This window comes from Enhydra lutris, unplaced genomic scaffold (genome assembly GCF_002288905.1).
Source record: "Enhydra lutris kenyoni isolate GAN:26980312 unplaced genomic scaffold, ASM228890v2 scaffoldscaffold39, whole genome shotgun sequence".
Classification (NCBI taxonomy): Eukaryota; Metazoa; Chordata; class Mammalia; order Carnivora; family Mustelidae; genus Enhydra; species Enhydra lutris.
This window is the reverse complement of record NW_019154123.1, coordinates 19,533,107-19,557,020: the sequence shown is the minus strand read 5'-3', so window position 1 is coordinate 19,557,020 and position 23,914 is coordinate 19,533,107. Positions and strand designations below refer to the sequence as shown.

The window sequence follows — 23,914 nt, the reverse complement described above, 5'->3', positions numbered from 1 at the left end:
CCAGCACTAAGGAGTGGATCTGCTTTACAGAGGCAGGGACGACGCCAATCGGCCTGGAGCAGGCACTGTAGCGTCTAGATTGGCACGGGAGGGCCTGAACAGTTCTCGAAACCTTTTCACCCTTATTCGAGAAAGCCCCTTGCCAACAGTCAACAATAAGTATAGCTAACACAATGCTAAGCTCAGAGACCCTCTTCAAACCCAGGAGAGGCGGGAGAAGGCTTTGGCTCCTTTACTCCTTCCCATTTCCGCAACGGGCGACCCAACGTCGGACACGGACAGCACGACTCAAGCGGAGCGGCAGAGAAGCACTAGTCTCGAGACCTGGGGAGGGGCCTCGGTGAAGGGGCCGGGGGCGGGTCTCCCTCCCAGGTCTCAGAAAAGCTCCAAAAATGGCGGGCGGCAACTCGGCTAGCGGGGCGCGCAGGCGCCACCGTGGCCGTCCTTCCGCCAGCCTCAGGCGGCCCAAGAACCATCTACAACGTCCTCACCGAAAGGTGTCCGCTAATTGCGATTGGCTGAGCTAGGCTACCGCTCTGCGCGGGGGCGGGGTCTCCACGCAGCGGCCACGTTTCCCGCCCCGCTGGTGCGCGTGCGTGCAATCCCCACTGGAAAGCGTTTGCGCGCGTCCCCGCCACGGCCCCCAGCTCGCGCCTCAGCTCCCTCCCTTTTCCGGGCAGGCCCGTCCCGTCAGCTAGGCAGTAAGCGTCGCGGCCAGCAGAGGGCGGTCCGGACCCAAGTCTGCAGCGGCGCCATTGGCGTGTGGAAAATGCCACCAGATGGCGGGTTAGGATTGCAGCTCCGTTGAAGGCGCGGCCCCCGCTCCCGAACCCCCGGCGACCACCCCGTAACAACCCCCCCACATCGGGAATAACACACCGGAGACTTTTGGGGGGAAACTAGGTCGACGGCCAGCGGCGCCCGGATGGGCAGCTGAGGTGAGTGCGGGCGGCGGCGACGGCGGCGGGGGGCGGGAAAGGGGGAATGCGGCGGCAGCGGCGCGGGGGCTGGAAGCGCGGATCCAAGATGGAGGCCGGGCGAGAGCGAGAGAGCGAGGGAGCGCGGGCGAGGAGCGGGCGGGCGGGCCGGGCGCGGGCCCCGCGCGGGGGAGGGAGGCCGCGCGGGCCTGTGCGGGGCGCGGCAGTCGTTGGTTGTCCAGGCGCCCCGGGGGGCGCCTGTGGGCGCGGCGGGCACCCCGGAGCCCTCGTTCCTCCCCACCCCTCCCGCGGGCCCGAAAATTCTGCCCCCGCCTGCTCGGGCACTACAGCTACGGGCGCGGAAGCCTTTGTGGCGCGCTCGGGCCCGCCGCCAAGCCAGCCCTCCGCCCCCCCCCCCCCCCCCCGCCCGGACTCTCGGGACTCGTCCGCGCCCGGCGGGCCGGGCCGAGGCGGGCTAGTGCGAATGCTGTCCGCCGCCCGCCGCCCTGCGTTTCTGCGGTGTTTTAGCGGCGTCGTCGTCACATGACAACGAGCTCGCCTCCGCGGAGGGGCCTGGGGGTCGCTCGGCGTAGCGGCCGGCCGAGGCTGCTGTTTAGTGGGGTGGGGCAGGGGGTTGGCGACTGGGGAAGAAGGGGCGTCGAAGCCGGGCTTTCCCGCTATCTGCCTTCCCCGCCCCCGACGGAGGCCTCCCTGTGAAACGTGTTCAGGCCAGAGCACTGCCCCGCTAGTTTGCCAATTCCCCCGGAGAAGAGGCCAATAAAAGTTGTTTTCCCTCCTTTCTCGGGGTGGGGGCGGGGTGAAGAGCTGGGAAACTGGATTGCCTGGAGTTGGACCTGGGCCTTGATTGGAGGGTCTGAACTGGGTGCTTCATGTGTGCTCTAGGGACTGAAAAAAATGTTCAGGTCTTAGGATTGTCACGTCACCCTTTCTACCCACATTTGAAATGTTATCGATTCTCTTCACATTGCAGAGAATCGTGCCCGGGGCGTATAAATCGTGGGATGGTTTCGGAAGCTTATAGACCCAAAACAATGCTGTGTGTATGTGACGATAGCGAATTATTTGCTGTTAAAGTTCTTGTTAAGATGATGAATATAGTTTATTCCTAATTGTGGTCGTGACTAGAAAGGAGTATATTTTGCATCTTCTTAGGAAATACAGTGTAAAAGTATTTGAATTGGTATAGAGAAAGTTCAGTGATTTGTGATTTATGTGGAATTTGAGTATGACTCTAGCTTTTAGTTTTCCGTGTGTTTTTAAGAAAACTGCAAATTTTGAAGAAAACTGCAAATTTTGATGGTGATATACCTAGGAAAGTACACACAACAGTGAAACTAAAAACGATTTATTTATTGTATATATATTGTACTGTGTTTTCATATTTGTAGTGATAATATTAGATTTTTAAAAAATTACAGAAGGGGGGGATATATTGAAAGATCCGGAAAGGTTGTCTGTTTGCTTTTGATTTTACAACTTACAACATAACTTACACTTAAAACACAAATTTTTTGCTTTCTAAATAAAGTTCTGGAAAACCTACAGGTGTTCTAATTTTTTTTTTCTTTATATTTTTTAGAATGTATTTTAAATTTATTTAAGTGGTTTACCAGTGGTCGTTTTTACAACCAAACAAGTTACTGTTGAGTGGAAATTTCTCAGTATCCACTTTAGTTTTTGATGTTCTGACAGGTAGGAGATACTGAAATAGATGGGAAATATGGGAAATTATGTTACTTGGATTCCTTCGTTGAAGACAGTGATACAATTACTGTTGATTCGAATGGCTCTTTCAAAGCCTTAGGGAGGGCTGTGGTGTAGGGGAAAGAGCCCTGGACTGAAGTTACTTTAATAAACATTCCTTAAGTTTGTCATCTTTTGCATCTTTTGGGGTGTCACTCTTTGAGCTTTACTTTCCTCATCACTAAAATGAAGGTGTTAAATTATATGATAGTTTAACAAGATCTGTATGAAAAAGCCTTTTTTAATAGTTAAAACTTCAAACATTTTATGCAGTTTTTACCTTTTCCCCTTGATTCTGGATCTGTGTATCTTCATAATCAGTGCTGTGAGGGAGGTCTAATGCAAAAAAATGCATCTGTTTTTAGCCTGGGTTTAGGGGTACAAGAGCATCTGGCTCTAGGGGTCCCAAACAGACTAGGTCCAGGCACTTCCTGCTGACAAAATCCAAAGGCTAAGAGACAAAAGGTGGTGAAACAAGTTTATTTCAGTGAGGCAAACACTGGGAGAACTGTTTCTCCCAAATGCTAAAACTTCCAGGTTTCTGTAAGGAAAATGTGAATCAAAGGTGGGTGGGTACATGCAGGGGGGACAGTGAAGGTCAAGTCAGTCATTGTCCTAGAGTTCCTCACATGGGGTCTTGGTGGCCCAGGGCAGTTCTTATTGGTTGTGGGTGTAGTTTGGTTCCTATCAGGGGATGCTTTGCTGGTTTAAGAGAGGAGCCAGAAAGAAGAGCTTAATTAATAAGAAAGTACAGACTGAGGCAAAATGGAGGTCAAAATGGAGGCAGCTGAAGTCCTGTTTCATCTTCCCCGTTTTTCCTTTGCTGCTTGGTCCTGTACTGAGGGAGTGTATTCATTTTCTTTTGATGTATAGCATAGTACAACTAATTTAGCAGCTTAAACAACATCCAGTTACTGTATCACAGTTTCTATAGGTGAGCAATCTGGGTACGTGGTAGCTGGACTTAGTAGCTGGAAATGTAAAACATCTCACCAGATCATCTCATCAAGATGTCAGCTGTGGCTACAGTTTTTATCTGAGGTTTAGAGTGTTTTTGCAGGCTTAGTACATGTTGGTACAGTTAATTTCCTTGACGCTGTAAGGCCCTCTTTTTGCCACCTTTTGGTTAGTTTACCACTAGTCCACATAAGCGGTTCCCATATGATTATGGTTACTTTTATTCAGACAAGCAGGATCCAGTCTCCTTGACTTCCTCCATCTGACCTCTAAACTCTCCTTTAAGACCCTTTTTTAAAGCTCATCTGGTCCAGTCAGACCCACCCAGGATAATTTCCTTTTGGGCCATTCCACTGATCAGGAACCTTAAATACATATGCAAAATCTATTTGCCTTATAACAACCACTGGAGTGATGGTATCCCATTATATTTACAGGTCTCCCCACAGTCAAAGGGAGTGGAATTTATAGGGTGTGGGTCATTGAGGGTTCTTAAAATTTTGCTGCCATTGGGAAAGAAGTGTTTTTACTTTTGCCTTTTTAGAATCTGGATATACGTAGGAGCAGAGCACAGAAGGACAGCAATAACCGATGTGATGAGTTTACTTATATGTCTTTAAACCTTTCCTTCCCATATTTCCTGGTATCTCACTTTAAGTGTCTCTATGAAAACATTTTATTGCATTTAGAGGAAATTAAAAACTACAATTATAGTAAACTTTAGGTAATAAGAAAGGCAATAGGAGATTATGTAATTATCATTATTCCTTGATACCTATTGTTTTAGCCATTTTAGAGATGAGATTGAGTCTCATAAGGTAAGAGATTTTAAAGCTCAAGATAACACTACTATTAAGTAACGGGTAGATTCACACTCATTGCACCAGGCAATTGTTGTGGTATGATTAGTCCACAGTTTGTGAGGAAGAAATTCTTATGAAAAAGGATAGTTATTTGAAAGGGTTAGAGTAGGGATACTGTTGGTTGAACTGAGAAGATCGCAGAAGTTGGGTCATGGTATGTGGGATGGTTTGAGTCTAAGAAAAATATTTTCAAGAGGAGGCGATTAGTTTTAGTTAAGGATATCAAGCTTTAATAAATATAACAAGGATGAGGTGCCTGGGAGGCTCAGTCGTTAAGTGTCTACCTTTGGCTCAGGTCATGATCCCAGGGATCTGGGATCAGCCTCACATCGGCTCCCTGCTCCACAGGAAGCCTGCTTCTCCCTCTCCCATTCTTCCTGCTTGTGTTGCCTCTCTCACTGTGTCTTTCTCGCTCTGTCAAATAAATAAATAAATAATCTTTAAGAATATAACAAGGAGTTAAAATTGTGAGGGAGATACAACTTAATTTCTTAATAGAGAGGGGATGGATATATTAGGGGCTTGGTAAATCTTTGTTAACTGAATAAACATATAAGTCTTTGGAATTAAGATGTCTCTAGTTACTGTGACACTCCTTAGGGAAGAGTAGAAAGCAGAGACCTAAAAGAATACTGTTGTATGAGGCCTAGAATGAGATGAATCTTGAGATGGGAATTATGTCTCTAGAGAAGGAGGGGTCAGTTTTCTGTCATTTCAATAGTTAAGAAAGGATAGGAGCCCAGCTTTCTGTCTTAGTGCTGAGAGAAACCTTGTTTATTGAGAAATGTGATTATTTTGAAGTGAGCTTTAAGTAGGTCATAGATCAGTTGGTTTTGTAGAATCTTTTCTCCATATAATTCACCCCTTATTGCTTCCCTCAAGTTTTTTTCTTTTCCCTCTTCTGATTCTGTTTTTGCCAGTTTATGCTGGAAGGACATCTCAGGTCCTATTTTCATAAAATACATTCCTTTGTGTCATGGTCCTGAATGGTGCCCTAATAAGTTGCCCAGATGTCTCTATAGAGTTTTGCTGTAAAGAAACAGCTATAAAAATGACTTTTAAGGGGGCACCTGTGTGGCTCAGTGGGTTAAAGCCTCTGCCTTCGGCTCGGGTCATGATCCCAGGGTCCTGGGATCGAGCCCCACATCGGGCTCTCTGCTCAGCTGAGAGCCTGCTTCCTCCTCTCTCTCTCTGCCTACCTCTCTGCCTACTTGTGATCTCTGTCTGTCAAATAAATAAATAAAATCTTTTAAAAAAATGACTTTTAACTTGCTAGAAGCATACAGTTAACAAAAATAATTTATATTGTGACCCAGTATAAGCATATACACAATGGAAATAGAAGTTTCACGAAATAACATTTAACCTTTATGCAGTGCCCTCTGATATTTTCTCATTTTGTTTTTTAAATTAAGAATGTTGGTTGCAACTCACCTAAGTGATACCATGAGTCAGAGTTGGAAAAGCATTGAACTTTGGTAATCAGAATAGTACAGAGGAAAACCACAAGAAGAAATAGTTTCACTTTTATCAAATTGGTAAACATTAAGCATTCTGATAATATCAAGTGTTGCTGAGAATGTGGAGAAATTATACTCCCATTTTTGGCAGGAGTATAGATTGACAGCCATTTTGCAGAAAAATTTGATTTATCTAGTAAGTTGAAGATAACATGTGAATAAAAATGTTCACAGTAACTTTGCTCGCAGTAGTCAAAATTTACTTTTTGTTTATTTCTGAAGATTTAGTTTATTTATTTGTCAGGGAGAGTGTGAGAGAGTGCGTGTGCATTTGGCACACAAGCGGGGCATGGTGTGGTGGTGGCAGGCAGAGGGAAAAACAGTGGGACTGTAGCTCAGAACCCTGGAATCATGACCAAAGGCAGATGGTTAACCGACTGAGCCACCCAGGTGTCCTAATAGCCAAAATGGTGGTAGAATGAATAAAGAAATGGTGGTTTTTGAGAGTCAAAATAACCTTGATTCCTAGGTTAATTTCATGTTGTCACAGAGTATTATCTTTTTTATATTTAATGTTAGGGATTTGGGATATTCATGAGGGATATTGCTTTGTAGTTTTCTTTGGTTGTAATGTCTTTGTCAGATTTCAGTGTAATGATTATGATGGTCTCAAAAAATAGGTTGGGAGGTGTTCCTTTATTTACTGAAAGAATTTGTTTAGCATTGATATTCTTAATTGAATGTTTGTTAGAATTCAGTGATACCATCGAGACTTGGAATTTTTCTTTGTGGGAGGGTTTTTGGTAGTAGTCCAATTCAGTTTTATTATTAGACGTATGGCTATTTAGGTTTTGTTTCATCTTGTCAGTTTTGGTAAGTTGTATTTTTAAAGATGTTTGTTTATCTCCTTTCATTTATTGATATAATTGTTTATAAGATTCCATTGTAATCCTTCTAATGCCTGTAGGCTCTGTAGTGATAGCTCTTCTTTAATTTCTTGTGTTGTTAGTACACTTTTTTTCTTGACCAGTATCATTCTTGGTTTACCAGTATTGTTACCTTTTCAAGTAATGACATTGCTAGTTTTCTCTATCTTCTCTATCTCATTTGTTCTTTTCCTTATAATTTTCTGTCTTCCACATTTTTGCTCTTATTTTCTAGCTTCTTAAAGTGGAATCTTAAGTTATATATTTTAGACATTTCTTGTTTTTGTTTTTTAATTTAAGCATTCAAAACTATCACTTTTCCTGTAAGCATTGCTGTATTCCACAAATTTTGATATGTTGTATTTTTTGTTACTCAATTTGAAATAATTTCCAATTTGCTTTGTAATTTCTTCTTTGACATGTGGGTTACTTAAAAGTGTATGTAATTTTCAAATATTTGGGATGATTTTAGGTATCTTATTGATTTCTAACTTAATCTCCTTTTGAGGTCAGATAATATATTCTGTATGATTTTAATCCCTTTAAATTTATTGAATCTTGTTTTATGTTCTATCTTGGTAAATGAACTTTTTACAGTTGAAAAGAATGTATTGTGCAGTTGTTGGGTGTAGTATTCTGTAAACATCAATTAGGTTAAGGTGTTTTGCTGGCCTTTTCAAATCATTTCTGTATTTGCTGGTTTTTTTTTTTTTTTGGGAAGGGGTTATCGTTTTATCAGTGGCTGAGAGGTTAAAATATCCAATTTCTGTTTCATGCAGTTGTCTTTTCCGCCTTTAATTCTGTCAATTTTTGGCTTGTGTTTTGAAGCTGTGTTATTTATTTATTTTTTTTTTTAAAGATTTTATTTATTTACTAGAGAGAAAGCAGAGGCAGGGGAAAAGGAAGACAGAGGGAGAAGCAGGCTACCCACTGAGCAAGGAGCCCAATGTAGATGCAGGACTTGATCCCAGGACCCTGGAACATGACCTGAGCAGAAGGCAGATGCTTAACCAACCGAGCCACCTAGGCATCCCATGTTTTGCTTTTTTCTGATAATGTGGAAGTAGAATCTCTTTTTCGTTTATAGTAAACATTGATTATGTGCTAATGCCTGTCATGAATGGTTAGAGGCCTGAGATTTTATTGTACTTGAAGGCTAACAAGTTAACCTGCCACAGTGTAATGGATACTGGGATGAGGCTCCTTGGTCAAAGAGAGCAGTGCACTACAGCAATAGCAGTAGTGGTAAGTGGTGGTGGTCATACTGCAATAGTATCCTTTAGTGTTGTAGACTAATTGTCTCAAGACTATGCAGCTAATAAATGACAGCATCAGCATTTGCATCCGATCTCTGAGCCCCAGTTTGCACACACTATGGTAATGTAAAGATAGGACATCTGCACATGCATTGGGTTGGGTTACAGGAGATGAATCTTAAGCCTAGGAAAACTTGAGTCTTTTTAATGGATAGTAAGCATGGTTCCCCTTTTCTCTGGAGATGCTATTTCTCTTTCCAAGACTGTTCACTATATAGATAATCTTGAAAAGTTTGGGACACAGGCATTTAGTGCCTCTGTTTTCAAGACATCCAGAAAAGTGAGAGACCCATGGAGAACTGTCTCCCAGAACTGCCTGATGAATTTTCTTAATTTTCCCTATGTTGTTTGGGATTAAGTTTTCCTCGTATTTCTCGCATGGCTACAGTTTGGCTTTTCAGCCCTTTATCTGTACTGTGCTTCTCTTTGAGTTTTATGCTTACAGCAAGTTGGATTACATACTTGTATCCTAGCCCATCTCCCCATGTCTTTGTTCTGGTGTTAATAAGTGTAAAAGAAAATACTCACTGAGTATTTACTATGTACCAGTAAACATCTTACAATAATAAAGCAACAAAACAAACTAATAGGAATAACGCCTGAAATGCTATGGAGGGGGTTAGGTTCAAGATACTTCGGAAGCTTAACTTGCAAAATTAAGGGGAGATGGCTTTCTCCCTGTCAGTTCACTCCAAATAGTAAATACATTATGTTTTGGAAGTGATAAGAGTCAGAAGAGTTCTTCCGCAGAGTCCCTTTATTTTCTGATCAAAGTAACATTAATAATTACATATTACCTTTACTGTTTTTAGGCTCTCTGGCAAAATTTCTCTTCATAGTTGTTGAATTCTGTAAAGGCCCAGGTAGATGTTTGAGACACCATTGCCTATCTTCTCAATCTTAGGCAAAGTGTGCTTTATACATAGTCAAGCATGAACATGACCTTAGTCTCTTTTGAGGTACTTGATTCCTTCTTTTATTCTAAAGCTCTGTTGACCCTTATTGTATCAGGTTAGTATTTTTCCTATCTCATTTACAGCACTGAGAGGTAGGCTTCTTCTGTTCTCTGGTAGCGATAGTATAAAGTAGCAAATATGCAGAAATTTTTATGACATAATGCAAGATATAAAAGCTAAAATTGCATAAGTTGTGTTCTACTTTATTGTTCAAACTTAAATTACATTTTGGGAAGAAAATGTTTTACCGTGTATCTTGTGTTGCTGAGGGTAGTGAAAAAGTTCATATGTTTACACCTGAAGGAAGCACTGTCACATGATAAATGACTAAGAAAGACATTGTTCAAGAGAGTTCCTGGCACCTGAGTCACACTGCCTGTGTTAAATTCTAATGCAGCCCCTTCCTAGGTATGTAAACTTGGGTGAGTTCGTTCTTTCTTTCTTTCTTTTTTTTTTTAAAGATTTTATTTATTTATTTGACAGAGACAGCGAGAGAGAGGGAACACAAGCAGGGGGAGTGGGAAAGGGAGAAGCAGGCTTACTGCCAAGCAGGGAGCCCAATGTGGGGCTTGATCCCAGGATCCTAGGATCATGACCTGAGCCGAAGGCAGACACTTAACAACGGAGCCATCCAGTCGCCCCACTTGGGTGAGTTTTTTAATAACCTCTCTTACCTTCAGTTTTCTCATCTCTAAAATGGGAATAAAAGTATACTTCTGTCATGGGTTGTTGTAGAAGTTAAAGCTAAATAGAAGTTAAATAGAAGCTAAATAGAAGTTAAACTAATAGACTATTGCATTGCACATAAATTATAAGTTCAGTAATCTTAAATTTAAAAGGTGAATAAAATTATGGGTAAATAAGGAGGTTACTTTCCTGAAGGAAAGCATTTTAATTAATTGGTTCTTATCGGCACATTGAACTAGCAGTAGATTAAAAGTTTATTTTATTTTTTAAAAGATTTTATTTATTTGACGGAGACTGAGATCACAAGTAAGCAGAGAGGCAGGCAGAGAGGCAGGCAGAGAGAGGAGGAAGCAGGCTCCCTACTGAGCAGAGAGCCCGATGCGGGGCTCAATCCCAGGACCCTGAGATCATGACCTGAGCTGAAGGCAGAGGCTTTAACCCACTGAGTCACCCAGGTGCCCCAGATTAAAACTTTATTAATGAGAATGGTCAGAGGATGAGATATTATGGTTAATTGAGATGAGGGTTATAGCCAGAGTTTTCTGCTTATTGTTAAACATATTTCAAAAGTTGAGCTCTTTTTTCTTTCTTAAGAATGTACTGCATCTTGGAAAGATATTGTAATGTCTTTTTGATAATTGCGAAATTTTGTTGGCTGTATCAGGATTATTATCTATAAATATTGGTTTTGCATATATAATTTTGCAAGTAAAGTCTAGGAATGAATTTTATCAAGAGCAGAATATATGTTTAAAGTTACCTCTTTGAGTAAGTTCCTAGATAAAATGACAAATGACTGATTTTTCCTCTCATAAAAATGGGGTTACAGAGTACAAAACCCTGGTTAATCTACATTTTTAAGTTATGGATATTTAGTATTTTTACTTTTTAATAGGCTCCATGCCCATGTGAGGCTTGAACTTAGGACCCTTAGATCAAGACCTGAGGTGAGATCAAGAGTCAGACACTTAACTGAGTTACCCAAGCGCCCTATTTAGTATTTTATTTTATAAATGTAAAGGAAGCATGGGGTAGGAGAGAGAAAACTAGTGAAGGGCTAGAGACCTGAGTTTTAATTATAGTTCTACCACTAATTAGCTATGTGTCTTTGAATCATTACATCTCTGGACCTCAGTTTCTTCATTGTAAACTTAGTGTCTTGGACCTAGTTTCCAAAATTCCTTTAAGTTTTTTAGTACCTACTGAAATAATCAGGAAATCAGCTCTGATCAGATAATGCAGATGTTTTTATTTGAAAGTCTTTAATTTAGAAAAACCCAAGTGCATTTTCAGCAGGCTTCTTTTGCCTTTGATCTCCCATTGGTTATTAGAAAAATTTGTGCTTTCTCCTAGCTGATAAGTATACAGACCAAAATGTTAATATTTAGGTAGTGTTTATAGTTTTTGGTGCCAGCTGTTGGTGTGTGTTTGCTTCTTTATTTGTTGAGAAAGAGGTAGATTAGCAAGTGGTTTTGTATAATTTTATTTATGGAGAGTCATTCATAATTTATTGAAATCTACAGTAAGCCATACACTATATATATGAAGACATTGTTGCTCTGTGTACAGAGAAAGCAATTTATGATTCGGAACTTAGGTGATACTTTCTCCACAAGTCCTTTCTTGATAACCTGATTCCTCATTCTTTCCTCTTCCTCCTTTCCTGATACTCAGGATTGGTTTGCGTGCTCTTCCTTTGTGTTTTATTAGTAATGCTGTGCCAGGGCTATTATGACTGTGGAATTGGTGCTCTACATAAAGGTACCTGGCGAAAAGGGTAGGTGGCAGCTGAAATCCAGATTTTATTCTGCTTGACAGACTCCCCTTTTGCTTTTCACTTTTTAAAAAATTCACCTGTCTAGAGGAGGCCTTTTCCCCTAATTCTTATGAAAGAGTCTGTGTATGCTAGCGTTAGTGTACCACTAAGAACATTCTGTAGTTTTTTTTTTTTCCTAGCGAAGTTTTATAGTAGATAATAAGTGCCTTGAGGTGGTTTGTTGAAGTGAGCAAATACTTCCTGAAGGTGAATTTTGGAAGAAGAGTGAAAGTTAGCTAGTCAAGAATGGTACGGTGGAGATAGGAATGCCATTTTAGGTGACTATAAAGGAACCAGGTTGTGATCTAGTGTGGACCAGTGGGTTCTCCAAGTGTGGTCCATGCACCAGCAGTGTCACTGTTATCTCGGAGCTTGTTAAGAAATGCATGTTCTGGGGTGCCTGGGTGGCTCAGAGGGTCAAGCCTCTGCTTTCAGCTCGGGTCATGGTCTCAGGGTTCTGGGATCGAGCCCCGCATCGGGCTCTCTGCTCAGCAGGGAGCCTGCTTCCCTCTCTCTCTCTGCCTGCCTCTCTGCCTACTTATGATCTCGCTCTCTCTGTCAAATAAATTAAAAAAAAAAAAATTCTTAAAAAAAAAAATATGCACGTTCTTGGACCTCTCCCCAGTCCAGCTGAATTAGAAATTTTGCAGAGACCAGCAATTTTTAACAGGTCCTTCTGGTGTCTCTGATATAGGCTGATGTTTGAGAGGCACTACTATAGCCCACTTGTTGATGAAGCATTAGTTTAGTGTGTGTTCAGAGCATTGGTTACCTATGGAGGAGTGATTAAAATACAGAGCTGTAAGTAGTGATGAGAGTTCCTAGTGTGCCAAACTGAAGAGTTTGAACTTTGTCTGTAGGCCACTGGCTGCATATTAGAATCACCTGAGAGCTTTAAAAATTTAACAGTGGCTTGGATCTATCCCAGATCAGCTCACACCAAATCTCTCAGTTTCTGATGCATAGCAAGGTTGTGTACTATGTAATTGTCAGATTTGGTTACTGATTATAATAGTTTATACATTTATTGAGGATGTGTCAAATACTCTGTTAAGTAGTATAAAGTAATTAAATAGCACAGCAGTCTTACTTTGGTATGTTCCCATTTCACAGATGAAGTAGAGAGTTTAAGTACCTTTTCCCAGTATTACTTAGCTGGAAAGTGGTAGGCTTGAGTCCAGTGTTTTGTGACTCTAAAGTCTAATCTCCTAAAGCAAATCTTTTTAAAATTTTTAATTTAATTTAATTTTTTATTTTTTAAAGATTTATTTATTAATTTGAGAGAGAGAGAGAGAGAGAAAACGAGCAGGAGGGGCAGAGGGAGAGAAAGAATCCCAAGCAGACTCGTGCTGAGTATGGAGCTGGCTGCAGGGCTTGATCCCATGACCCTGACCCTGAGATCCCGATCTGAGCTGAAACCAAGAGTTGGAGACCCAACTGACTGTGCCATCTTGGTGCCCCCAAAGCAGATCTTATTAAAAACGTGGTACTTATATAAAAACGTGATAAAAATCATGAACTTAGATTGGAAAATATCACATCTTTATCTTCACTAACCTGTAAGTGAGATTTGGCATTTTGTTTGATTTTGTATGTGAGCAGCAAATCACAATTGTGCTAACAATACCTTTGATTTTGTTATCAATAGAAATAAGAAATATTTTCATATGAAATTACAGATGTCTCAGATGTTCCCAAAACCAGTTATAATCTGTACTTTAAAATGAGGCTAATTGTTAGGTGCAGCTGTAGATCTTTTATTTACTGTGTTAGAGAAGCTTATATTACTATGTCACAAGTTTGCTTTTTTAATTTGTTAATAACTAATACAAAATGATTAATAGTTAATTCCTTTTCTAAGGGTGGTACCATTTGCTGAGAGTTTAGTGGGTAGTGATGTGTAGGGTGGAGAGGGAATGAGAAAATCCATTTGTTTGGTTGTCTCTCAGAAAGAGATCCTCAGAGGCCCCCGGATGGCTCAGTGGGTTGGACCTCTGCCTTCGGCTCGGGTCATGGTCTCAGGGTCCTGGGATCGAGCCCCACATCAAGCTCTCTTCTCAGTGGGGAGCCTGCTTCTCTGTCTTCCTTTGCCTGCCTCTCCCCCAGTTTCTGCTCTCTGTCAAATAAATAAATAAAATAAAATAAAAAAAGAAAGAGATCCTCAGAGATACTCTCTTCTTTCCCACTCTTTTTTGACTTATTAAATAGGACTGAACCTCAAGTTCTTCATTACACATCAGAGTTAAAAGATTAAAAAATGCTTTGGGCCTAGAATGCTTTTTTTCTAAGAACTGATTAAAAAATTAGAGAAGAAAATGATACGCGTTATCTTACCAGGCACTTTTTTTTTAAAAAGATTTTATTTATTTTTGAGAGAGAGAGAACGCACGTGCACACGTGCATGCATGTGCACATGTGGGGGGTGGGGGGAGGAGCAGGGGGAGAAGCAGACTGCCTGCCAAGCAGGGGGCCTGATTCATGACTCAATCCTAAGACCCTGGGATCATGACCTGAGCCAAATGGAGATGCTTAAGGGACTGAGCCACCCAGGCACCCTCACCAGGCACTCTGACTATCCTGTGGTCTGATAGTGTTGTTCAGTAGAGCTTTTTGCAGTGATGTATATGTTTTGTATGTGTGCTATCTGGTATGTTAGTTATTAATGAAAGTGATGCAAAGAAGCAAAATAGTATAATAGTAGTTAACAGCAATGTAATAATACTAAGTAATAGCTACTAGGTTTTCTTACATATCAGACACTGTTCTAAGCAGATTCATATGTTAAGTTATGTAATTCTTAAAGGTAACCCTGTGAAGTGGGTACTACTGTTAAGTCTCAGCTTGTAGATGAGGAAACCGAAGCACAGAGAAGTTCATTGATTTTTTTCAAAGGTCACATAGCTAGTAATAGCAGAAGTAGGGTTCAGATCTTGGCAGTTTGGCTTCCTTTGTGTTCCTTGTAATATACTCCTTTATCACTTTCCTCAAACCCCCAGATGCAAGTACAGAATACTGTCAGAAACAGATGTTAGAAGGAATTTAAGATAAATAATTTTGTTCAAAATATTGTGTAATATCTTATAGTACTTTGCCCTTCATTATTGAGTCTAATCATGAAGTGAATTTACTATTTTATTTCCTATAAGTAGACTTGTGTTAGATGTAGTAGTAGGTTATTTTTAAAGAACACTGTTAAACAGCAATTTAGATCCCCCCCCAGGTTAATTTAAAGCTAGGTTCAAAAATGAATATTAATATGGTTATTCTATTTACCAACACTAATTGCAGTGTATTTCAGAGGTCATTTTGTGATGAATTTTGGTTTTGTTCAGTGGATATTTGGCTTTCTCTAGTCAGTGTATATGAATAACTTAAGCTATGTTACACCCAGTATGTTATGTCTGTGGAGGTCCAGAATGGGGAAGGTATCTTTTAGGGACAGAGTTCTCTTCTGAACCATATTCAGAGCAAACTGGTGGTAAAGTGAGATTAAAAGGGGCAAGAGATGTGGCTTTTTTTTGTGGTGCCTGACTGGTTCAGTCAGTAGAGCATGGGACTCTTGATCTCAGGGTTGTGAGTTCAAGCCCCACATTGGGCATGGAGCATCCTTAAATCGACAACAAAATGAAGTGGCATTTTTCATTTCTCTGCTATAGGCATTGTGCTTGGTGCTCTACATACATAGCCATCATTTATTGAATACGGGCTGTTTATCACACCTTTCTTGTGCTTTAGGTTTATTACATATGACATTTAACCTGTACATAATCCTATCATTTCAGAGAATATGTTGGTAAAGATATTTTACAAATGAGGGCTTTGTTAGGTTCTTGCTTTCCCTTCCATTCTCCTCCCCTCCACTTCAAGGGGAAACGATGGTAAATACAGGTGGGGAATGAGATGGAAGTGGTGCTGAAATTATCATTGATGTCAACTCACTTGGTTCTTAAGGTTCTCCAGTTATAAATTTGTTCATTTCATTTTGGCTAGGTATTAGAAATAAGATAAGGTGTTTGTGCTCATGTGAGAGACAGTCAGTAATCAGGTAAACATAATCGTATACTGATTATGCTATATTGATGCATATATTAATAAATGCTATAAAGGGAATATATTAGCTACTGTGATGGGTAATAATGAGATACATACATACATTTAGTCAGGAAAGGCATTTTCCAGGATGTGAAATTTAAGCTGAGACATGCACAGAACTGGGGAAGAGTGGTCCAGGCACAAGGAAGAGCAAAAGCAAAATTTCTATAGCAGAAAGGGCTGTGGTATTTTAGGAAGTGAGAGAAGGCCATAGTGACTAGAGGGAGCATAATGTGGGGTGTTAGTGGCATCACATGAGGCTTGAGAGGTAGACCAGAGTCTGGATTATGTAGGGTGTATTTGAGTTAGTAAGGGCTCTAATGAGTGCAGATTTTGTTGTAGGTGAGAAACTATTGGAGAGTTTTCAGCTGAGGAACCACTAGAGAACCACTCTAGTTCAGTGGTTCTCAACAGGTATTTTGTTTCCCAGAGGTTATTTGGCAACATCTGCAGACAGTTCTGGTTGTTAACAATGGGGGGTGATGGTGTATGCTGTTAGTATTAGTGGGTAGAGGCCAGGGATGCTGCTAAACATTCCCCAGTGCACAGGATGGCCCTCTACAATAAGGAATTATTACCCCAAAATGTTAATAGGTTGAGGAGTTATGCTTCAGCTGCTGTGTGAATATTAGATTGCAGTGGGGGTTGAATGGAGAGGAGAGGGTTAGGTTGTATTGGTGTCCAGGTGACAGGTGATAATGCCTTGGACTAAGGTTGTAATAGGGATAATAATGATATGTGTTCTGATTCCCTATGTGTTGTGGGGGTAGAGTAGGTGATGAGGGAAAGGGAGGCGTCAAGAATGATTTCCAAGTTTCTGACTTCAATAATTGAGCAAATGGTGGTGCTGTCCTAAGATGCAGAAAATTGGAGGGAAGACCAAGAATGAAGAGTTGTGATTTTTAAAATCTTATTTCACAGAATCTGAGTTACCATTAATAGAAGACACAACACTATTTTACATACAATGAAAAAGAAACATATGCCATAATGCCTGTACAGCCTATAATTGGTCACAGCAACCACTCATTTGTTGAAATTTTTTATCTATTCTCAGAGATTTGACAGTTTCTTTTGCTTTTGCCTTCATTTGCACTGCTTGGCATGTGATAGCTTGTCCTTTTGTATATATTTTGCAGCAACATATAATCAGGTTCATCTTCTTGCGGCTGTTCTCATATCCCGTAATTCACTTCATTGTTGCATTACAAGAAAACATGGACTTGGGATTACTGCTAGCAATAATGAATGTTTGATTTGATCATCTATTTTTGTACTTTTGTACATACTGACTGTTCATTTCAATGCCAAATTATAGAATATTTTTAAAGACGTTTTAAAGGTATTTAAAGTCAACATGCATGAAACAGTGCACATAACTTAGTTGATGTCATGGTGGACATCTATGACGGAGTTCATGGTTGAGCAATGACAACTGTTTAATTACTATCTGTCTAGCACAATTATAAAATGCTGTTGATGGTGAGATGTATCTTTACCTGAAAAATGTTAAAATAGGGAAAAATGTACACGTAGAATGGGTGAAATATACAAGATGGTGTGAAACTTCCTATACCAATCCATTTTACATATGATATGGGTAGAAATGGATGAATTGCTATTGTTAATAGTGTTATAGTGTTAATAGTATGAATGGTTTTTGTATAATGAAAGCTTAATTTATAAGGAAATCATTGGGAGTTGAAAATTTGCATTTACAGTGAACTATTCACTGTTGGAATTTGTTGAATGGGTAAAGAGGGCAGCAAGTAAGAAATAGTTCTTAGGCAATATTGTGTAAGCTAACAATTAGTACAGAGAAAAGTTGTAGGAGGCAGACGTATCTTAATTTTGGCCAGAGAACCTAACTGCCATTTTTTCACACCACGCTTTCAAGTTCTAGTTTAATAACATAGCTTTGAAAAATGAATTTGCTAATAGTTTTGCTGCATTATGTTAAAAGGATGGTAATCATCACGAAAACAAAAATACTCAAGTTTTATTAACCAAAGCAAAGTTCCTATACGTAAAATGGTGCATGCATGCATGTTCTGGGCAAAGTAATAGACATTGAGTAAATAGTACTTAGATTCAACCAAATTGAGAGATTTAGATTTCTACGAAGACTATGCTTGATTGTTATACTTTAAACCTTTTATTTAAAAATATATTTTTTAAAGAGTGCATGAGTGAGGGAAGGGGCAGCTGGAGAGGGACAAGCAGATCCCTTGCTGAGGGGGGAGCCTGCTTGGGGTTGGTGGGGAGCTTGATCCCAGGATTCTGAGATGATGACCTTAGCTGAAGTCAGATGCTTAGCTGACTGAGACACTCAGGCACCCCTACTTTAAACCTTTTAATTAGAGATAATTACATTATAGCTCCAGATATGCCGATACCATTTTTTCCTGAGATTCTTTTATTGTGCTATTTGTTTCTAAATCGTTTCAGTCATCTTTTCTCTCCTTGCTTCGTTCATTATGTGCTGTTACTGACCAGTTTCATTCTAAGTTCAAGCTAGACAGAACTTGGAAATAGGAAATAATTTTGTCATACGATCTCACTTACACATGCACAAATTCTTCTCTATCAAAGGATATTATATTGATGTGTGGGGTGACTGATTTGATTATAGTAAGGGTTTTGGTAAAGGTTCACTGGTTCACTAAAAAATTTGGAAGCTTTTGGGCACCTGGGTGGCTCAGACGAAAGCATGTGCTTTCCTGGGATTGAGCCCACTGTCAGGCTCCCTACTCAGTGGGAAACCTGCCTCTCCCTCTATCCCTCTCCTTCTGCCCCTCTCTCCTGCTCATGCTCTTGCTGTCTCTCTCAAAATGAATAAATAACAAAAATCTTTAAAAAAAAAATTGGAAGCTTCCTTTGTTGATTCAGAATATCATTGGATTTACATAGAAATGTTGAGGAACTATAGATTTGCAATTATAATACTTTAAACATTTGAACTTTTTTCCATTTGGAAATCTTTCTAGTTCTCTCAAAAAAGGAAATTTGAAGAAGCATTTCATTTTCTAAAATAATAATAAGAAATAGTACTTGGCTGTGAAAGACCTCTTAATGAATTTTTGTATATGTTGAACTTCTTGAAAAATTTTTAAAGATTTATTTATTTATTTTAGAGAGGTGCATGTGCTGGAGAGGGGGGTGGGGGATGGGCAGAGGGACAGAATCTCAAGCAGGCTCACTGCTGATCCTGGAGTACAAGGTGTGGAAGGGGGCTCTATCTCATGACCCTGAGATCATGAACTGAGCTGAAATCAAAGAGTCGGGTGCTTAACCAACTGAGCCACACAGGTGCCCCTTGAATTTTTTTTTAAAATGTGGATACTGATAGTTTCTTTTCAGTCTCCTAGAGTCTTTTAGTCCTTTGATAGCTTTTGTCCCCCTTCTGCCTTCATTTTCTTATCTAGCCTGGAACCTTATTTAGCTTTTGAAATATGTTGAGCTGCTTTGCACTTTTGTCTCTTTATTGTATTTGTCTAATAGCCAAAGATCAGTTCATCTTTCTTATTTCGGTGTACCTGCTTCGGCGTTACTAAGGACACCTGGAGGAAATCACAACTTTGCAGACTGGAGCCACTAAATATTCATGCTCTCCAATCTTAATTGGACCCCTCAGCATACCCAGTAATCCTTTTTTATTCCTAGTTCTTTCTCATTTCTCATAGCATTTATTAAAAAATTTTTACTCTGTTATAGCACCTTTACTTCATTTCTGTTTCTTAGTAGATGACTGTTGTCTGTTCATTGAGAAACTTGAATTATTATTTTAGTTCTGGACGATGTTGAAATGATTGAAATGAGGCTAGATAGAGATAATCCTGACGTTTGCTATGCCCATCCTATGGAGGCGTACAGCCAACCAAGGTATAAATTTTAGAACAAAATTTGAAATATGTATCTTTGCGGTAATTTTGGTTGACTCTACTGTGGGCTAATTTTATAAATTTTATAAATTCTATAAAATTTTATAAATTTTATAAATGATTTTATAAAATCACTTTTTCAATTATAGTTACATTCAATAACTGTAATTCAGTTTCAGATTAAAGGAAGTTCTATGTTGTGTAAGAGGTCCCAAACAAACATCTTGTGCTAACTTTTTAAAATTACAGTAGAATGGGGCACCTGGGTGGCTCAGTCGTTCAGCGTCTGCCTTCGGCTCAGGTCATGATCCTAGGATTCTGGGATCGAGCCCCGCATCGGGCTCCCGGCTTGGTGGGAAGCCTGCTTCTCCCTCTCTCACTCCCCCTGCTTGTGTTCCCTCTCTCGCTGTGTCTCTGTGTCAAATAAATAAATACAATATTAAAAAAAAATTACAGTAGAATGTATTAATACATAAAGTACACTGCTTATAAGCTTGATGAGTTTTTAACTGTGTAATTTCCTAGATGAAGATATAAAAAATTTCCAGCACTCCAGGAAGTTTTCTGTCTCTTCTCAGTTATCTCCCCCCAATCCCCCATTCCTATTCCAACTTTTGTAGCCACCAGTTAAGTTTGTACTTTGTCTAGCTTATTTTGCTTTAACATGATTTTTGTGCGATTCATCCAAATTGTGGCATGTATTACCAGTTCCCATTTTATTCCTATATAGTAGTCTGTATGAATATACCAAAATGAATTAATTTATTCTTTTGTGCATGGACATTTGGGCTATTTTCCTTTTTTGGCTATTGTGATAAAGCTGTTGTGAACATTCTTGTTCGAGTTTCTTGGTCAACATAAACCCACATGTCTTTTGGATAGTGATATCTAGAATGGAATGCTGAATTGTAGTATACTTCTCTCTCTTTTTTTTTTTTTAAAGATTTTATTTATTTATTTGACAGAAAGAGATCACAAGTAGACAGAGAGGCAGGCAGAGAGAGGGAGGGAAGCAGGCTCCCTGCTGAGCAGAGAGCCCGATGCGGGACTTGATCCCAGGACCCTGAGATCATGACCTGAGCCGAAGGCAGCAGCTTAAACCACTGAGCCACCCAGGCGCCCCTGTAGTATACTTCTCAATACCACTTTTATAGTGGAACCAATCATTAGCTTCACCCTACCTCTCTATAAGCAGTGTTATTCCTTTTGCTAAAGAATACAAAAAGAGCTTTAAATAGATTTTGTAGCAAGATTCTGAAAGAAGGCACTTCGTTTTCATTTACTTACGAAATTAAAATTTTTCATTTGGTTCTAAATTAAATTACTTATTTCCATTAGTACTTCCTTAATTATTACTTATAAATCTTTTATTTTATTCCTTTATTCAAATTTGACATTTTTCTCTGTTATGGTCTGTTCTGATCCCTGTAAGATTGTCTTTTTCTTAGTTCTCAGAGGATTTCTCTGACTGCTCAAAAAACCAGAAAATAATCATTGGTTTTCCTGACAGAAACATAGGCCTTTTTGGTTTAATTGTGTTGGCCTTTTAGAAACTTGAAGTGAATGAAGTAGAAGAATTACTGGATCCAGAAACTAAAGACCTGGATTTTAATCCAGGTCACTGTGTTTATTAGCAGCATGTCCTTTTGTAAATTACTATTACCTCAACTCCTCACTGTATTGGGAATAAATATGTATGTCCTGGTCATTTCAGAGGATGTTGGCTAGTAAATGAGGTAGGTTCTGTAAACTGTGAAATATGAGTATAAACAGTTGTCATTTGAGGGGAATGGTTTGTACATTTGCAGATTTCCAAGCAGCATTCATCCAGTTTGTAAAACAAAATACAAGTTTCAGTTTTCAGAGGAATGGAGCAGGGCAGCAAAAGTGTCTCTTGGGAAGTTCTGAGTGTGGCAGGTACTGACGAACTATGTACCAAATTCTGGTTCTTGACATTGATAGGTATTATTTATATCTAGGAGTGATGTAGATTTCAGGTGATTTCAAGTCCAAAGAATAAACCAGGGTATCATATTACTGATATGCATTGAGAAATGTAACTTTCCAGTGAAATAGTCCACCTGAGCTCACCTATTAGTGCCTTCTCTTGTAGGAAGGCCTGTATCAGACACAGATTATAATCTGAAGATTGACCAGTAAACCTGGAATGAACCCAGAGCAAGTTGGGTCATTTTAGTTGTCAGTGTTACTGAGCTGTGATAGCCTGACAAATCTGCCTGCGCTATAGCAGATCTAGGTCACTACACTCTATCCAGGGACAGTGTTGGAGAGAGACTGCCAAATTTAATTTGTTTGAACACTCCTCACTATTCAGTGAATTTAGTTTCAGCTTTCATAAAGTCATGGATAAGATCTGGATCCTGCTTCCCATCATGCCACTTTCTTCGGATTTTGTGTATTTCCTTTATACCTTCTGCAGATGATTTATGTTTAAGTCTTCCTAATTTAATTCTCACCATAACTTTATTTCAGTTTAAGGGAACCTTTTCTGTGTGTCCATATACTGCTTTACTTCACATTCAGTACTTGCAGATTGAATGTATTCTTGCAAAGTTGAGTGATGTACGTTGCTTCTAATGCACTCTTACTTCTGGATGTAGGAAGAATATGGATTTTGTAATCAAGCCTGGATTTCAGTATTGGCTCTGCCATCTATTTCGCTGAGACTTTGGTCAAGTTACTTCTTTAAGATCCTTCAATCTGTTCATCTGTCATCCTAGAGGCACTGTAATCCTCCTCCTCTCAGTGCCTCTTTCCACTTCTCCATCACAGTTATGTAGTTAACATAACATGCAATACTCTCATTTTTAAATACACAATTTAGAGATTTTTTAGTTAATTTGCAAAACTATGCAGTCATCACCACAGTTAACTTTTATAATATTTCCATCACCCTGAAGAGAAATGACACCATTTGCGGTCACTTTCCTACTAAGCTATTTTTTGTGTCTATAAATTGCCTTCTTGGGACAGTTCATATAGATGGAATTATACAATATGTAGTCTTGTCTTTGGCTTCTTTAATTTGACAATGTTTTTAAGGATGATCCATGTTATATCATGTTTCAGGACTTTTTATTGCTGAAGAGTATTCTATTTGTTTATTCACCAACTGACAGATATTTGAGCTTCCACTTTTTGGCTGTTGGAAGTAATGGTGCTATGACCATTTGTATACAAGTCCTGGAGTAGACATATTTCATTTCTCTTCCCTTGATATCTAGGAGTGGAAGGAATTGCTGGATAATACAGTAAATTTATATTTGGTGTTTAAGAAATTACCAAAGTTGTTTTTTTTTTTTTTTTTTTAAATATTTTATTTATTTGTCAGAGATGGAGCACACGGGCACAAGCAGGCAGAGTGGCAGGCAGAGGCAGAGAGAGAACAGGCTTCCTGCCAAGCAAGGAGCCCGATGCGGGACTTGATCCCAGGACCCCGGGATCATGACCTGAGCCGAAGGCAGTGGCTTAACTGATTGAGCCACCTAGGCATCCCAAGAAATTACCAAAGTATTAAAAATGGTTCTATCACTTTACATTCCTGCTTATCAATGTATGAGGATTTCAGCTTTCCTGTTCTTTTTATTAGAATATTTAGGATGTCTCTTTGATTAGAGTTCAGTATCACACATGACAATAACTGTTATCAGTGAACAAGAATCATAGCATCACAGGATTTTACTGCTCCAGCTAGAAGAAAACCCCCTAAAATTCTGCTTATATCAAATAGAAAAATATAATGCTGAGTATTTGAAAACCTAGATTTTCTACTAGGTGAATGTGAGTACTTGAAAAATTTCAATACAGGAAGAAAAATTTCAATAAAGAACTCCATAAAACAGTGGTCAAGGGCACCTGGGTGGCTCAGTTGGTTAGGCAACTTCCTTTGGCTCAGGTCATGATTGGATCGAATCCCGCATTGGGCTTCCAGCTCCACAGAGAGTCTGCTTCTCCTTCTGACCTCTCCCCTCTCATGCTGTCTCTCAAATAAATAAATAATATCTTAAAAAAAAAAAAAACCTAGTGGTCAGAACTTAACACTTTGTTAAAAACAACTTTTTAAAAAAATTTTATTTATTTATTTTAATAAACATATAACGTATTTTTATCCCCAGGGTACAGGTCTGTGAATCGCCAGGTTTACACATTTCACAGCACTCATCATAGCACATACCCTCCCCAATGTCCATATCCCCACCACCCTCTCCTGTCCCCGCTCCCCCCAGCAGCCCTCAGTCTGTTTTTTGAGATTGAGTCT

At 39.6% G+C, this 23,914-nt stretch overlaps 1 protein-coding gene across 1 annotated transcript in view; it reads left to right on the top strand.

The window, feature by feature from the left end:
- The first annotated feature begins 732 nt into the window (after positions 1–732).
- LOC111154994 (stromal antigen 1) overlaps positions 733–23,914 on the top strand; it is a 432,305-nt gene continuing 409,123 nt past the window's right edge. The window contains exon 1 of the mRNA XM_022514974.1: positions 733–938. The gene's annotated coding sequence lies outside the window, so the exon portion shown is untranslated. The remainder of the gene's footprint in view (positions 939–23,914) is intronic.